The sequence below is a fragment of the Apostichopus japonicus genome, chromosome 9 (assembly GCF_037975245.1).
Source record: "Apostichopus japonicus isolate 1M-3 chromosome 9, ASM3797524v1, whole genome shotgun sequence".
NCBI classification, from domain to species: Eukaryota; Metazoa; Echinodermata; class Holothuroidea; order Aspidochirotida; family Stichopodidae; genus Apostichopus; species Apostichopus japonicus.
In genome coordinates this window covers 33,350,522-33,368,516 of record NC_092569.1, presented here as the reverse complement: position 1 = coordinate 33,368,516, position 17,995 = coordinate 33,350,522, and the positions used below count along the sequence as shown (strand labels likewise).

Here is a 17,995-nt window from a genome sequence, read left to right as displayed (position 1 = left end):
TTTCACTGGTTTGCACAAGCCCAACTGGGTTTGAACTATGTTTACTGGTGAACTTGCCCTGTTGGGGTTGAACTAGGTTTCACACTGGCCTAACTGGGTTTGGACTATGTTGACTGCTTTTATTTTAGGCGTAATTATCAAGAATATTATAATGTAAGTTCGTAAACAGTAACCGTATCGTAATATATTGAAAATGCTAAATTAGCCAACTTATGAGGGGTGTAAAATAAATCTTTGTCATATTTATCACAGTTATGATTAAACGATTACATTTTTGTACCGCAATGATTAAAAATATGAAATATTTACTATATAATAAATTTAAAAAAATTATGTTATACTTTGTTCGTCGATTTGAACAGTTGGTAGGCAAAATGCCTTACTAGTGCAAAATAGTATGATCCGACTAAATTTGAACTTTGACATTTGTCCCTTGCGTTAGCGCTAAATTTATTAATTCTGAATCCGCAAACCACATACGCCAACAGAAGCTTTGCAGAATAATCGCATTTGTAACAGATTTTGCCAACAATTTTAAATTATTACCGCGGCTAAGTTCCCTCCTTTGTGATCTTGCATTATCTTTATATTATTGACACATACTTGTAACATTATAATTGATTGTAAACGTGCTCTCTATAAATATTTGAATTGAACAGAAACTTTAAAGTGACCTAGGACTATAGTATAGGCTAGGCCTAACAAACCGGTTCCCTACTAGGTATACCACATGGTTCAATTACTAACGTTAGACATATCCTAACGCTATAGTTGCATAGCTTATAGGGAATTGAACAGAAACTTTATATAAAGTGACCTAGGCCTACTGTAGGACTATAGTATAGGCTCGGCCTAACAAACCGGTTCTTTACTAGGTATACCACATGGTACAATTAGTACTAACGTTAGACATATCCTAACGTTATAGTTCCCTAGCTTATAGGGGCCTAACCTAGTTATACTCAAGTTAACACCTATATTTAGCCGCATGATTTTAGGAAAGTTATCGTCAACTAGCAAACATATGGATGCCCTACACTGAACATTATGAACATATGATTAAACTATCAATCTTATTTCAAGTGAGGCTTCATTTGTACAGTGTAAGAAGGTCAGCTCTTACATACAGTTTTGTTTTGTACAATAATTTTACTTGTTTATTGGTGTGCTCACTGTACAGAGTGCTATACATCTGTACAGTATATTTGTTTGTTGTCTTGTGGCATCAAAAGGGTTGATTAACAACTCTCTCTTCTGGGTTGCTAGGCAACTATCTTGTTCTTCCTGGAAATTAGCCCTCACAGGAAATGGGGTCTGTGTGTATATATTTTAGGAACAAAGGAGTTTTGTGAGGGTATAGGGAGTTGGCAGTTGGCTATGAGTATCTGAGCAAAGCAGTTGTAAAGGAAGAGAAAGATAGTTTAATGGCTGGATAGTTTGTTTTAAACCTAAATTTACATAGTTCAAGTTACTGTAGACCTTATTATTTTATGGAAGTTGTGATATTCAACTGACAGTCTGGGACACCATTTATTATAAAGGATACTATTTACTATAAAGGATATTATTTTACAATAAAGGATATTCCAGGACACCATCACTTATAAAGGACATTATTTTACTACAAAGGATATTGACATTATTTTACTGAAAGGATACCCTGGAACACTATTTCATATAAATTAAAGGATACTTTTTGTTGGGATCGGACATTCATCATACCATTTATTGGGTTCAACTTTACTGATGTCGTAGAATATCTGATGTCGTGGAAGATCTGAGGTCCTAGAATACTTGATGTCACCAGTAGGCCAACTCACCAGAACAGACTTTTAAATTAAGTGTATTTCGTTATATTTTGGGTGCGCACCTCACGACTGTAAGTTGTTTCATTTAATTCTTTGACTGGGCCCAGATCAGCTGTACATTGTTTGTTATTCATAATTATAATTTCTTTTGATCAAATCCAGTTGAGTTCTCCATTTTTTATGTTTCTTTCTCTGTGTTAGGTCATCACACCAAACCCAGAGTTCTCTGATCAAGAACAAACATTTATTTTCAGTGGCCAAACACCCTTACATACAGTATAGATCTACTGTTAAAAAATGAAAACTTCTTATAGTGTGGTGTTATATAAGTGTAGATAACACCAGTTGAGAATCCCAGTTCAAACTATTTAAAAATATAAGCAGTAAAACATAGTTCATCCAGTTTAACCCAGCAAAACATAGTTTACCCAGTTGAACCCAGTAAAACATAGTTGACCCAGTAAAACATAGTTGAACCCAGTAAAACATAGTTGACCCAGTAAAACATAGTAGAACCAGTTGGACCCAGTAAAACGTAGTTGAACCAGTTGGACCCATTAAAACATAGTTGAACCAGTTGGACCCAGTAAACAAAGTTGAACCAGTTGGACCCAGTAAACATAGTTGAACCAGTTGGACCGAGTAAAACATAGTTGAACTTGAACCAGTTGACCCCAGTAAAACATAGTTGAACCAGTTGGACCCAGTAAAACATAGTTGAACCAGTTGGGAACCCCAGTTCACCCATTTCAACCTAGTTCAAATTTGGGCCAATTTCCGTATAGAAAATTCCAGTTGAACCCAGTTCAAAAGTTCAACTGGAATTTCCACCAGGGATGTAGGACCGCATGCCAAATAAAGCGAAAATGTGGCAAAGGCATTGGCTGGCAGTGGACGAAGTCATGTCAGAACAAGGAAACACAAAAGGGAATCTTGAGAATTCATCAATAATGGTAAGGAAGTAAATGTTTTTGTTTGTGCTGGGCAATGGGCCTTTAAAGTCAATATTAAGCCGTTCAAATGACTGGGTTGCCTTGATCAGGTGAGCTTTCTGTGGTTTGTAGAATCTAGGTTTACATTTTGCACAGATACGGCAAGACGCTGTCATTTTCTTGACATCATCTACAGAGTAGGGAAGGTTCTTTGACCTAACAAAATGAAACATCCTGACAACTCCTGGGTGACTGAAAACATTATGCAATTCATACAGAATATCAGTGCCCATAGTTGCAGAACAGATTGAGCGTGAAAGCGTATCAGGGGGAATGTTCTCTTCGCCAGGGCGATAGATTATATCAAAGACATAGCAAGATAGTTCCATCCGCCAACGCATTATTTTCTCATTTTTGATCTTTCCTTTATGATTAGTGTCAAACATGTACTTGACTGGTTTTTGATCTGTCACAAGAACAAAATGTTTCCCAGTAAGGTAATGCCTCCAATGGCGCACAGCTGCTATGATCGGTTGTGCCTACTTTTCTACTGATGCGTGACGGCGCTCTGAGCCTTGTAAGGTGCGTGAAAAGAAAGCCACTGGGCGACCCGCTTGGTTTAGAGTTCCTATTGCAAATTCTGAAGCGTCCGTTTCTACTTGGAATGGGAGAGACTCATCAATGGCAACAACCACTGAATTCTCAATTTCCATCTTTAATTCCTCAAAAGTCTCATTCGCTTCATCTGATATTGGAAACATTGTGACTGTTGCTAATGGACGAATCTTTCGAGCATAGTCTGGAATCCATTTAGAATAGTAAGCAAATAATCCAAGTGTGCGTCTTAGTGATATCATGTTTCAGGTGATTTGAGTTCACGAAGGGGGCGGAGACACTCGGGGTCGGGGCGCTTTGTACAATTTTCCACCAGATACCCTAGGATACTTAATTTGGTTGTGAAAAATGTGCATTTGTTCTCATTATACACAATATTCTTTCTCTTTGCAGCCTCTAAAAATCTTTGCAAGTTATGATCATGCTCTTTCTGGTCCCTACCACAAATGGTGATGTCATCCAAATAAGCAAAAGTATCTGTGAGTTTTTCTTCCTCAATGAAAGAATCCATGATCCTTTGAAAGTATGGGACCCAATTCGTGACACCGAAGGGGACTCGAGTAAACTGATAGAGGCTTCCGTCTGACTCAAAGGCTGTGTAGCTTTTATCATCTTCCTTGAGTTGGTACTTGGTGATATGCGCTGCGCAGGTCTTTGGTAACCACAACTTGAGCTCTCCATGGAGAATTGTTTTTCTCAATGATTCCTTCGCGTACGCGGCGTTGAGTCTCAGCTGCTATAAATTTCTTGTCATCTGAGCTGTAGCGACGAGATTTTGCAGCTACTGTGTGGATGTCAGGACTAAGGTTAGCAAATAGTTGCGGCGGTTCTGTTCTCAAGGTTGTTAAACCGCATAGGACTAGGAGAGGGAGATCCCCTCCATACTTAAGGATGACACTTGAATCCTTGTGCTGGTAATCCTGACCGAGTATAACATCCGCACACAATCCTTGTAATACTCCTAAGATCACGTTTTTATGGCAATGTCTGTTGAGAACAATGTCCACATAACAAACACCTTTTGTTTTGACAGATAATGAGGAAGAGGCCATGTCAACTGAAACCGCTGAAGGTTTTAGTTCCAAAGAGAGTGCTTTAGCGAGCTGTGGGTGAATACAGTTTTCGGTACTGCCACTATCTATGAGGCAGTCAGCTAGCCTGCCGTTAATGATAACTTGTACACTGGCTTTGGCGAGTTTTGGTGGGCTTGCTGCACTCGTTGCAGTGGCTAGGGTGGAGAGGGAGGCTGAAGTCTTTGAGTTTGATTTGGATTGACATACCTTGGCAAAATGACCCCTCTTATCACACTTGTTACATGTCTCGTCTCTTGCAGGGCATCGTGAACGTGGGTGATTTGCATATCCACAAAGGAAACACTTTGAAGTAGTTGTGGACATGCGCTATCAACAGTTTCCATTAGTGGTTCAGGTCTGATGTCACTTTTTACGACAGCACTTTGGGGTGTCAGTGTAGGGGGTCCATGAAGCGTATACAATTCTGAGTTATTTTGTGCTGATTCGAGTGCACGAGCTTGATCATGCATTGTTTGCAAATCAAGAGTTTTGTTTTCTAGGAGCCTTTGTCTTATGGAAGGGGAAAGTAAGCCACTTATGAAAGAGTCACGAATGTATTCATCGCGATATGCTTCTGCTGTGACTGACTTAAAGTTGCAATCATTAGCAAGAGTTTTCAGAGCTTGCAAATATGTATCCAAGGACTCACCAGGTTCTTGACGTCTAGTAGCTAACAGATGGCGAGCTAAAATCTCGTTCTCTGGGTTTACATACAAGTCGCCAAGGACTTTAATCGCTGTCTCGTATGTAGTACAGTCCGCTATCGATTCGTATACTTTAGGCGAAACGAAGTTAGTAAGTATACATAGCTTGTTAGGCTCTCCTGTGAGAACAGATATGAATTTTCGAATGTCCTAAACCAGTGTTTCCATGCTTTAGCAGCATTTTCAGAGTTCGAATCTGCGTCAAAGCGTTCTGGGCGTAGAATCCTATCCATTTTAGAAACATCATATGAAATCTGGCCAATGCCCGGGCTCTTCCTACTTGTCATTGAAAGAATTTTCTTTCAAACCTTGTCAGTGTCAGTTGGAGTGAGGAGCATCGAATAGTTATGATTGTTATTTGTACCTACTTTGCTGGCCAATGACGGACCGACATTTATGAAATAAATATTAAAAGCTTTATCAATGACTTGAGAGTCACTAGTTTTCCCCTCATCGGTCAAAATTAGACAAATATTTGATTTATTACTTTTTTTCTTCAATAAAGTATTGATAACCCCCCATGTTTTCTTGACAATATTAACGTTACAAAAATCATCACGTCTAACCCTTATGATAATGGTATTCAACTTTTTGTTATAAATGGTATATTTTTGTTTTCGTCTATCAGAAAAATTACTGACAGATTTTCGTAATAGGCATGTTTACGTTTGACAGATTTTAACAAAACTGGCTATGATTGCGATTTTTTTAAGAGGACAATGCTTGTGTATTAAAGAAGTTAAAACATTAATGAAAGCGTCACAACACTCCTCAACGTTTGTGTAAGTCAATATATCAAACCACCAAATTCCTGTAGTTCATGACTAATGGAAGTATTACTAGCATTAGTAAATAAATGCTTCCACTGAGGGATGTTTATTAATGAATCAGCCCCCATAATGTAGGTATCCTTATTTTGAAGGGTGCAAGCAAATAAATTAATATTTTTTCAAACTTTTTGATGAAAAATGCACAGTTTGAACTGGGGGGGGGGGGTATAAATCACACCAATAAAAGTATTTCTGTCACCTGATTTAACCTGCAGAAAAAGATGTTCAAATTTTGTACAAATTAAATCAATATTTATATCTGTAATATTGAACGTATCGTTAAAGTATTGTGCTACACGTACGCCTCTGCCTGTTTTTCTCTCTTTATACTCATATAAACTAGAAGTGGTATATCACCTAGCTGTGATTACAGGATTATATTCGTAATAGGGTCACAGATGATCAGAGTGAAGTATTATAAGCCTACTAGAAGAGATCACATTAAATTTTACTGTGTCAGACAAAGTTTTTGACACTGTATTAACATGTTAACTGGTAGTTAGGAGCAACCAAATGGTTGTACCCACACAGATGCCGTAGTTAAACTGAATGATATCTAATGATGGGTGTATAGTATATGGTGATTTGGTCAAAATGATACCAAAATATGTCTATAGCGTCTCTAAATATTACAACAAGGAAGTAGGCGGTCTCAACGACAATCATTGTGTCAATTAACTTCCTCATTTACTCTCTTTTTAGAAATATCCAGTACTCTTTATTGTTTATAATTTAATCCGTTAGACGCTGTTACAGATTGGCTCACGAGTTCAGTATGTTAAGTACAGTTTAGGCGTAAACTAATAAAAATAACTGCGATAACAATTTTAGTCATTTGTTTCCCATGACCAGGCTGAGCTGTTTAAGATTTTTTTTTATTAAAGCGCCAGTTAACCACGGACCTTACTTTAAGTAAACTGGAGTTATTCACAGGTGTTCATGAAGAAATGTACTTTTAATCGCTAATACGAATTCATCGTTGTTAGTATAGAAATTAACTGTTTCGTTAAGCTACAGACAATTCTCAGAGTTTGTCACCAGTGTTTTTTAACCCCATGACGGCTTATCAGTAAGTACTTCATAAAGCGATTCATGAATTCGTCCAGATACTTTTTATGTAAGTATTAAAGCGAGAAGCGGAGTCACATATTAAACTAAAAAGTATAATGTGGTGGTGATGTAACTAATCACATTGATTTAACTCTTAGCTTCATAGCTTATTTCGTTGATGAGCCTATTAAATATATCGTTCATATACTTAATTGGTAGACTGAATAGCACAAAATTCTCTGACGTCATACATGAAGTAAAAGGGAAATCACTTTGTTTATTTATTAGATTGTTAAAACAATTAATTAGCATTAACTTTTAGGCCTGCCCCGAGGAGACAATGTCATCAGCAATGTTACTTCGAAGGAGCGGACATTTAGCAAATTTTAATGGTCAATGTCTTGAACACCTCAATAACTATTGAAACATATTCAGCACTCATTTTGTTTTTCTTGGACTATAAACTATCGAGACGAAAGAGCTACCTTAAGTCATCGTTTAAGACACATGCGATGTTTTTCTGTTGTACCACTAAATTGATGTGTACCTGCATGTTGTTTTGTAATGATATGACTGTTAATGCAAGCTGACGGAGTAATATCACACAAGGTTGTTAACATACAAATATTATTTAAACCACACCCCACCCAAGTACTCCAGCCACCTTCTCCCCACCATGGAAGTTAGTTATTGAAGAGAATAACACATTTAACTGAAAAAAAGAGTAAAGAGGAAAATATGTGACATTGATCAAGGTCTTTATCCAACAATTATACTTACTGGAAGAAAATCATTCGTTTCGTTTCGTTTATTCCAGTATAAATTGCATAAAATACAATTCATAAATAGAAAAATGGTGAGTATAATAAATAAAATGTTATGTGCATTCATAAAATGTATAAAAGTTAGGAATCAGTAACCCAATTAGGAATAAAATTTGTGGAAACTATACAAATTACATCAAATCAAGTCATTTAAAGTGTCATGTTGAATAAAAATAGATGCTCTGTATACAAACGAGTTTCTGAAAATTTGCACTCTATATATTATCATGAGATGAAATTTCAAAAATCAGGTCTACAAATCCACCCAACAGTTTGGCTACATGAGTACTTTTCATTAAATGTAGGAAGAACACGTTTTATTTGCTTCCGGAGGGTACACATATCGGTGGAGAGCCATCATCTCATACTTATAAATGATAAGCGTTTATTCAAACACATTTCTAGCAATATTTAAGGAAATTCGCAAATAACAATTCATTGTCGGAATATCATTAAATTTCTCTCGTGTGGCTTCAACATTTTCTCCAATTCCGTCTAAGATTTTACAGAGTAGCCTATGAAGGTCCTAACCATTATTGTTGCTGATTTTTTTCCGATCAATATAAATAGATACAATTCTAAGAACGTTTAGAATATTTCCACCTGCTTATGATCGTGTTATGTTCCATCCTCTAACACAACAAAGATAACTGTGGATTACTGGTAGCTATTTGGTAACAAAATATTCGGCGTCCCATATTGCTGGCAAATTCCCGTCACCGGACATATCGATTTTCACAGATACTAGGTTATAAAAAGGAATAGTCATGTTTATTTGTGTATTACCAATCACATATATGTGAATAAAGATATTTTAATTTCAAGTGTCGTATACACCACCTTTGTATATATGATAAAGTTGTAAAGTTATGAGTGGGATTGAGATACGTTAGGAATATGGGATATTGGAAATGTTTCTGTTAACGTTCTAAAACAAAATACAATCGGAAGAGCCCCCTCTATTCGATTCCAGAGAGTATATGGATCGGAGGGATGGGGAGGGGGGGGGGACCTTCTATCATAAACTCTATGAAATATTTATTTGTGGAATTGATAATCGATTATTCAATCATATTTTTCCACCACTATTTTAGCAATATCCGTCATTATTTATTTAATCATTTATTCAATTAGATTACATTGTCAGAACGTTGCATACTTGTTATAACTTTCTCCCGTTCAATGATGAGTGAAGGATTAGTGGTATTAAATGTGGGTCTGGTAAAGTGCCAAAAATATACACATAAAGCTACTGAAATGAAAAAAAAGGCATATCAAATAAGACCCGTGTAAATGTCAAATGTCCGAACATCGGAACCCTTTTTTCAAGTACAATATGTACCGGAACACCATACATGTACATGAATCACATCAAACCATTTTGAATAAGAACAATTACGTCAACACGAAACAACAATAATGTGACGGCGTTCACAAGGACGATACATCGAGTCCATTTATCTTGTTCTTCAATTTTTATATTTGTTGAACGTAAGTCGATGTTGGTTCCAAATATTTTGCGATAACATAACAGTCGGTTTTTCATATCGCATTTTCTTTGCGTTGTAGTGTTTGACATCCATAAATGAACTAAAACCTATGAAATTTTAGAAAATATTCTAGTCACAGTTTATATGGTCTAATTGGAGGAAGAGCGGATTGGGTGCTGTCAATAAAATATGTGGGTATTAAAGACCGCTGTAATCTTTCCACTTTTAAGCCTTTCTTTTTGTTTATGTTTTCTAACAATTGTTCTTTCTATGTACTAAGACTCAAGGTTTACTCCTATACTTCCTATTTAGAAATTGCTTGAATTTATTCAGGAACTAAAAACTTGCAGTTGAGAACAATTTCAATATTTCAAACGATACCAGAAATTCGGTGAAGAAATGTGTTTTATATATCAACGCCAGTTCTTTGTGTAATTTACAATACCAGGGATGTAGAGTCGGAACACAAAGGTCACTGTCATCCCGTGTTGTACCCCCACCACAACCCCCCCCCCCCTCACCACCTCTTTCTCCGAACTCCTGGTTCTGTGAAATTCTTTAAAAAAAAACGTATCAAAGGGTTTCACGGCGGAATATCTCTCATATTTGTTATATTTTAAACACAATAGTAAAGTTTTAAAGATGTGCTGGACTGAAGTAGTTTTGATAGGGATCATTAGGTGTTTATCGCACTTAACTAGCAATTCGGAGGACGATATTTTTTTTTATATTTGGGACAATCAAGCAGACGAAATGATTAAACACTACATCATATTCTTACATGGAGATGAGTAAGGGAATAAGAAAGTTATGTAGACTAATGAGTTAAGTAAGAGAGACTGGTTAAGTATAATCCTTTGACAAATAACTCATCAATGGAGTCGCCCGGAAACATGCTTAAATATGATCAACTTCGTGTGAATGTAAACGCTTCTTTAGCTATCGAACGCTAATACATTCCCCCTATGTGTCACTGTAAGGATGGTGATTCGAGAATAAGGATGGAACATATCAGGGTGGTTTCGTCTGGGTGTGTTCTTCGTTCTTGATCGTCAGACATACTGACTAAATAACTCAGAAAGCATATAGAAACTGATGTCGTTCGCACGTTGCCATTGCTTCTATACTACATAATGGCAACATTGAACATTGAAATACTATTCAGCATTATAATATCATGTTTTCAAATACTTGTATTTGTTTTTTATTTGATATCATTCTCAGTGCCATTATTAAAGATGACCTTTCAATAAATACAGTTCAAGTTCGACGCAATTATCGGAAACAGACACATTATCAGAAGTCATCAAGTTCCATGAGCTATACTGTTCACTGTCATTTGTATAGTCCCTCAAAACATATCCATTTCTTGGAAGTAGTCTTTGGGCATAACAGATCAATGTTAAGGATACCGTACGTGATTTAATCATTTCAAAATTTTCATCGGCTTATTAGTGTATCTGTTATTCACTTTCATCTTCCAATACACAAACTTTGACAAGCTTTGATATGTACTTCCATATTAAACATACATTAGTATATCGCCAACCGTTTCCTATCCTTGTTATCTTGAAGACTTTACCTTACTATTTTGATCATTTAACTCAACGAATTTTCATTGTCGTTGTTGTGATTCCGCAATCTGAACCGTGAAGACTCTTCCAGAAGATACCGCGGTAATCGTTGGACGAGTAATCACCATTTAGATTGGAGTAACCGCAGGAATATAAAGTTGTCTCATAGGCCGAGTTTTTGTTTGCGCAGCATCTATAATTGTCACTACCGCTACAGCCATCGCAATTATAACATTTAAATTCTGGACGATCATCAGCATAATAACAAGAGTAATAATAATAATAATAACAACAATCATCATAAGAACAGTAATAATAGCAGCCACAGTCAGAGTAGTCGTAGCCACCTGTAGCTACGCGGTTGCTGAATGAGTAGCAGTTGCTGGTAGAGCCCGTATAACTATCGTCTGGATACCACCAGCCACCTCGGTGTTTTTCTGCGCAATCGAAGGTACTCGATCCATCATTGTCTTGATCGTGCGTACTAAATCGATTCCCTGAATTTGCTCCCATAGCGTTATAACCTGGAAGGAAATAAGCAAATACTTAATGAAGTTATATATTTTTGTCAAGCCTTCTTACTTGCATACTGGACGTTATTAACTACAGTGGGTTAGTTTGCTGTAATTGTCGGTTGTTAGTGCGTTTGTTGCTGTATTAGTTCATGTTTGGGCTTGACTACGATTTTTTAGGTTTCATATAGACGTTCTTATGCTTTCCTTTCGCAGTTTCTTATTTGAAGATAGGTGTCAATTTCTAGTTTTTCTCGAGAGGTTCCAATTTTGACGATTTGTTTGGGAACCACTTCATACATCGTTCGTTATTAAATAATATATATTTCATATAAATAGTAAACTTTATGGTACTCTTTCACTTTTGCGACGAATATAATATAGTAAAGCGTTTAAAAGGTAATTGTGTCATGAGTAGAAATGTTAACAGCTAATTCTTTGAAGTACTCAATTTCTGCCAAATGAAATGTATAGTTTTGAGTTTTAAACTACTAGGTTTTCAAAGAAGAGGGAAAATATGTAAAGTGTTTGATTTTCTCATATTTGTCACCACCATCTTTCGTAAAAAGTTTTATCTTTCATATGACGTTTTTACATCCATTTGATAACGACAACGTAATGAGATACCTATATTCTGAATATACGTTCATACATATAAGAAATAAGGCAGGTATTGCTCTTAGGAAATGTAACACATACGATTTTTCTCGACTGATCTCTCAAAAAACGTCAAAATTATTTTTTATATTTTTTTATTATCATTGTAATATTATAGGCCTCTTAATAATTCCATGAACGAATATTCAATGGTTTAATGAAACTTAATTTGCTTCTCTTTTGAAAACGGTAAAGTCATATTTAATGAAATTTCTAGGTTCCCAGGCGAGTTATTTTGTCTTTCTTTTCTAAGATTGACAAAGTCTGAATGAAAGTGCAAGGTTGATATGATATATCATGATGTTACGATATATAATAATACAAACACGTGCTAAAGTGTTCAGCAATTGTACAATCAACAAAGGGTACGAGACTGTAGGCACGAGGTCTAGTACATACATTAGTATCTACACTATATTTGTAACATGACCTGAGTATATGTACGAGTACAAATCCTATAGTGTGATTACGACTACAGGTAGTTATGTTAGAATAATATTATGTAATAACTACAAGTCTGCGTATGATTGACATTCAGCACATTACATACCAGCATTTCCATTGTAGCTACCCAATGACAGTTGGTATTTGTCTCTCTCGTTACTGATACTGAAAGATGAATAACGGCTGTGGTATGTTGATCCTTCCGTGTTTGTCTTTTCTATTAGCAGTTGGTAGGTTTTTTGATTTGTCAATTTGTATATTTTATCGTTGCCAATCCAATGATTTCCTGTGGGAATTCCAGAACCGTTTTTGTACTCATTCCAGTTTCGATAAAAGCTGACGGATCTACTTGTACGTCGTTGCAAAATCTACAAAGAGATTCAATTAGTTTATATATTGCAGGTAAGTAATGTATGGAATATCTCATTGTACTACAATAACTAAGATAAATTAATTGGTGAAGGTCAATAATCCGATTTGTTTTAAACTGATAGGAAGATGGATCAATGTAATTAAATAATGTTATGATTCACTTCCAATGTTAGTGAACGAAGGCCTGTCATATGAAAAAACACAAGTTAAAGCTTTTGCTTGTCAATGGCTAAACTTACTGTCCATCCCAACTAGACAATTCACAAAAAACTTCAAACCCGGAGCTTCCAGCGGGATAAATGGTATATTTTCCGTTATTTCTTCTACCCGCTGTTTGAAGATCAGAACAATCTCTCGGTCCACTGCGGGTACACGTAGCACCATCACCTTCAAACCATTTGTTACAGTTATATCTACGGATATCATTCCGCTCCTCGCAGGTTGCGTCTGCACTACAACTGTACCTCTCACTTGTAAGTACGTTACTGTTGCAAGTTATCCGTAAGGAACAGTCAGAATTAATGAAAGATTCACTCTCCTGGAAATGATAAATGTTAAACGACATATTCCAGTTAAATTAAAGTCAATGTTAACTTGGTTCAACGCTTGATAACGCTGTTTGAGTAAAACTGAATTTCTACTACTAAATGGTCGTGGGCGTTTTAAATATGTTAGGTAAAGTTCATCATTCTGGGTGTAATTGATTTGGATGCCTTGTATTTTGCTAGGTCTCAATTAAAAGACTTTTGCAAGAAAATGTAAAACCGAAATGGAAGTGAAAATCAATACCATCGATAATCATGAGAATTAATAACAGATCAAATAAAAAATAAGGTCAATCAATGGAAATCCAAGATGTTAAGTTATAGTTTACTTTTCATGTTATATATTAAGACTTGTAAACGGCATCAAATAAACTTACTGCTAATACGCCGCCTTCTCCTTCGATGTAACAGCCACATTGCTCTTTAGGTATGCAGCTATCTCCTAGAATCATGTGGTTTTCTGGACAAAGACATCTCTCTGGATCCGCTGGATCCGGTATGACACAATCATTCGGATTCTCACAAGTTCTTTCACATGTATTGTCTTAATTATCCTTGTTGGATGAGCACCAGGTAATGGGTAAATCTGGGAAAATTGAAACCACCACAAGTTTATCCTAGCTTGAAGTGCTTACTCGCTGTTATGAGAGAATCGTGTTACCATCGTAATGCTCTGGCCGCATGGAGGATTTGCTGATTGTTAACATAGGATCAAATGTAAGCCGGATTTTTTATTGTTAAGGCTCATTCAACTTATTCTCATTTATGTCACACATACAAAATAATATTACATTTACAAGTATTCGACTATGGGAAACAATAAATATAGTTTTGTGTGATAATCATATCCTCTATTGAAACTTTTCTGTTTTTTTTTAATTTTTAATTTCCGTTTTGACTACAAACATATGGAGAAAATAATTTATATGGAGAAAATAAAGTCTAACCTGTTATTCCCTCGACACCCCGAAGACTCGTTATAGAATAATTCCCCCATTCATCGGCAATGCGAAAGTTGTCGTATGTCAAGGAATATGACTGACCTGCATAATTCTCTAGCTCGATGCGCAGCTGGTACCTCTTTTGGTTTATCAAATGAGCTAACTGTTCATTACCAATCAGAAATTCACTGCCTAAGAAACCAATTCCGTTTTTGTATTCGTCCCAGGTTCGATTAAAACCGATGGATCCATCAACACGTCGTTGTATGACCTGAAGAATTCAATAGATAGGTATACAACTAACAGATAGAATTCATTATCTTATGATTTAACCTTATAGGCACACTTTGCGGCTCACATCAAGAAATACGAATAGGATAGAACACATTTGCGATGTTGCGTTATAGGTTATCTTTATACATATTTAGTTCACTATCATAGGTGTGCACAGAATACAAGTTTTCTAATCGTACTAAAATTTAATGTCATTATACTGAGTAGTTTTGTTTCCGATATTAGGTTTCAAATATTCATACATCGTACAAGATATATCATCCGACACTCTGTAAAACGAAAATGTGTCTTCGAGAGTAACATCTGTGATTGTAAGTGTTCACGTCTAGAATATATTACTTACTGTCCAACCTCCAGATGTAGTGTTGTGATCACAATATGTCTGAAACGGTTCAGGATACTGGTCAGGTTTAATCAGGAATACACCGGATTTGGCGTTGGTAGAAGAACATTGGTTAAGTACTTCATGACAATCCCTTGGATACTCCGGAGTTTGGAATAGAAAATACTGCAAGTCTAGCACCACGATCATGTAAAGAAGAAGATGAGAACAAATAGTAAAACTGTTGCAAATGCAGTTCCATATGTAAAGAATTATTTCAAGAGAAATATTATATATTGCTGCTTTGCAATAGATTTGATTAAACTACACAGTTAACATGACGTGGTAACTACTATGAACCATAAGATAGGGTATTCAATCATTTTCTGCTAATGTTCGTGGAAGCTAATGTAAGCAAGTATACTTTATTTGAAATGAAAATCTAACGCAAAGAACTACCGTGACCCTGTGGCGACATTGTCACAGAAGCAAACATGATTAGTAATAGCTTTCCTCGACATGAGGGTATGATTTGGCCCTATTTTCACCTTACAACAATTTAACGTTCATCACCACTAACCTGAGATTTGAAAGTTCCAAATTATTGAACGAGCCTACAGTATACAAAGTCTAAACAAAGTGCGTGTTTTGTTCCTTCTGTTTACTGTTACTTGCCATTTAGCCTCCGAAGAAGATCTTGCTTGGATCAAGCCAACTTACGTTACACAAATTTCTAACAACTATGAACAAATACAAGCGGAACTATCTGTATTGCTTGAAATAAAAATTGACTAATGTTTTGTATTTCTTTCAGTTTTATTATCGCTGAGTATTTACAATTGACCCCAATCAACGGTAAAACTACTTCAATACACAGTAATGGGAAATTATTGACAATTGTAAATCATTATTTATCTTACAAGTCGAAATAGGAGTAAGTACCACGTATGAAGTACGTCTAGATGATTCCTTGTTAATAAAACTTATTCCAAACTATTATTTAGATAACAAAGTTCTGTTAATTGGTTAGTTCTCGGTAGTTTATACAAAATGAAAGCTTACTTGAATCGTTGACTCTTGTGCCTGACGATACCTGAGGTAAAAACAATTAAAGGGAATGTACGGTTAAGTTAAGTAAATTCTGAAGAAACAATATCGAGTTAAGAAGGTTGTACGAAGGTCAATCTTTCACAATATACAGGACTTACGTCAATATGTTACACTTTCATTTTCATTTTAACAGTGCATATCAATTTAAGTTTAAATATACAGAACATAACTTTATAGCTCATTAAAATAAAAGCTGATTTCGCTTTTGATTCAAATAAATAAACTATTTCCAACTTGTAAATTATTATAGAGAAAGACAATAAGAACGGAAAGAAAATTTCACATTCCAAAATCTGAGCAGTAATAGAATGTTTCGCAATCTTAATATTTATTTATCATTGATTTTACTGCTTATAAGCAAAGCTAAAATTGAAAGTAGGTTTAATTGAACAACTTTAACTGTTTGAAAATATGATTATATGTATGTTTGCATGTCTTATGAAACTTCTTTTTCTCATTACTATACATAAAACAAGCATAGGTCACCATACACTAACTTAATTAAACGATCATAACTACGATAAGCCAATGAAAGTTATCATTCCCTGTGCATTATGCTAATCGAAATGTGAATGATATCTTATCTGAGAAAGCGAAAAGAAAAAGAAAAGAAAACAATATTAGATATAATTAGGCTTTTACCAATATAAAAGAACCTTGATGACCGCCAAAGTTGTTTGGCCCGCTCCCAAGTTACATATTATTGACCACAAGCGGTAAGTTTTACCTTTTTCCCTTTTCGTATAATAAGAACATCTCTTAAAAAACGGTGAATTTAAGATTTATGACGTTTTGCAAAATGCATACAAATGCATATTAAAAACTCATCCTTTGCGAAGAAGATATTGTTTCTTTTGATACTTACAAGCGACCTGATTGACTTGGACAAGCATCAACAACACAATTGATCTTTTCTGTCTTCAATATCGCAAAACACGTTTACGTTTTACGCCCCACCTACTGACGCTGATAGCTACAACTGTATATTATGTGAGTACGACATTTGTTGTTAACTCCTACAACTTTATGTCGACAACAACTTATTGCTTTATCATAGAAAATATGTCGATCTTTTTAAAAATATTGTACTCAGCACGTATGCAATAATTAAGGCTTTCAATGTGCATACATTATGCAGAGTTAGCTGTAACATACAAAAACATGGTTTAAGTCATAATTAATATTTTTATAATTAAAAAAAAAACAAGTTTAAGATCGGAGGACAAATATTTGGCCTAACACTAGGTGGAAACAATATTTCCCTCCTGATTATAGTTCTTCAACTAATCTAAAGTAAATTACCTAAACTAAGAAAAGGATGAAATCTTTACAACACATGTGATGGAACGATTGCAAACTTCTTACAAAAAAAAAAAGAGCTAAAAATGACGATTCACGCTCAATCAAATAATCCCATGTATAGCAAAAGACAAGTTAGCGTATCCACAACGAAAACTTTTTTTTGATTACCCTTTGTGCCCATCAGCAAAAACGGATACTCTTTCGGCAAACTTTACGTTTAACGTATACATTTAAGATAGATAACCATTCTTGAACGCTCAGCACATCCCCGTGAACCCTAAAATAGCTCCCATGAAAACACATACTTGTTCATAATAAAACGTGTATGAATACTTATATTGACCTTTGTGTGGTGTAATTTTCTGAAGCATCCTAAACCAAGGATAACACATGATATCATAACGACACATATTTTTCTTTTTTTCTCTTGATATGAAAGGAAGTGACATTTGACGCCTGTGCGCAAAGCCTTATATGAAGGAAAGTTAGATATTTCGTTGAAGGAGGAATTAAATCAGATATATTTCATAAATGCCCGATCCGTCCAATTAAGTAAGACGTCACATTATCATATTAGTATTAGTTAGTATTTTAAT

At 35.4% G+C, this 17,995-nt stretch overlaps 1 protein-coding gene across 1 annotated transcript in view; it reads right to left on the bottom strand.

Annotated features, from left to right (window-relative positions):
- Positions 1-17,995, bottom strand: part of LOC139972963 (uncharacterized) — a 161,551-nt gene that overhangs the window by 109,570 nt on the left and 33,986 nt on the right. The window lies entirely within an intron of this gene.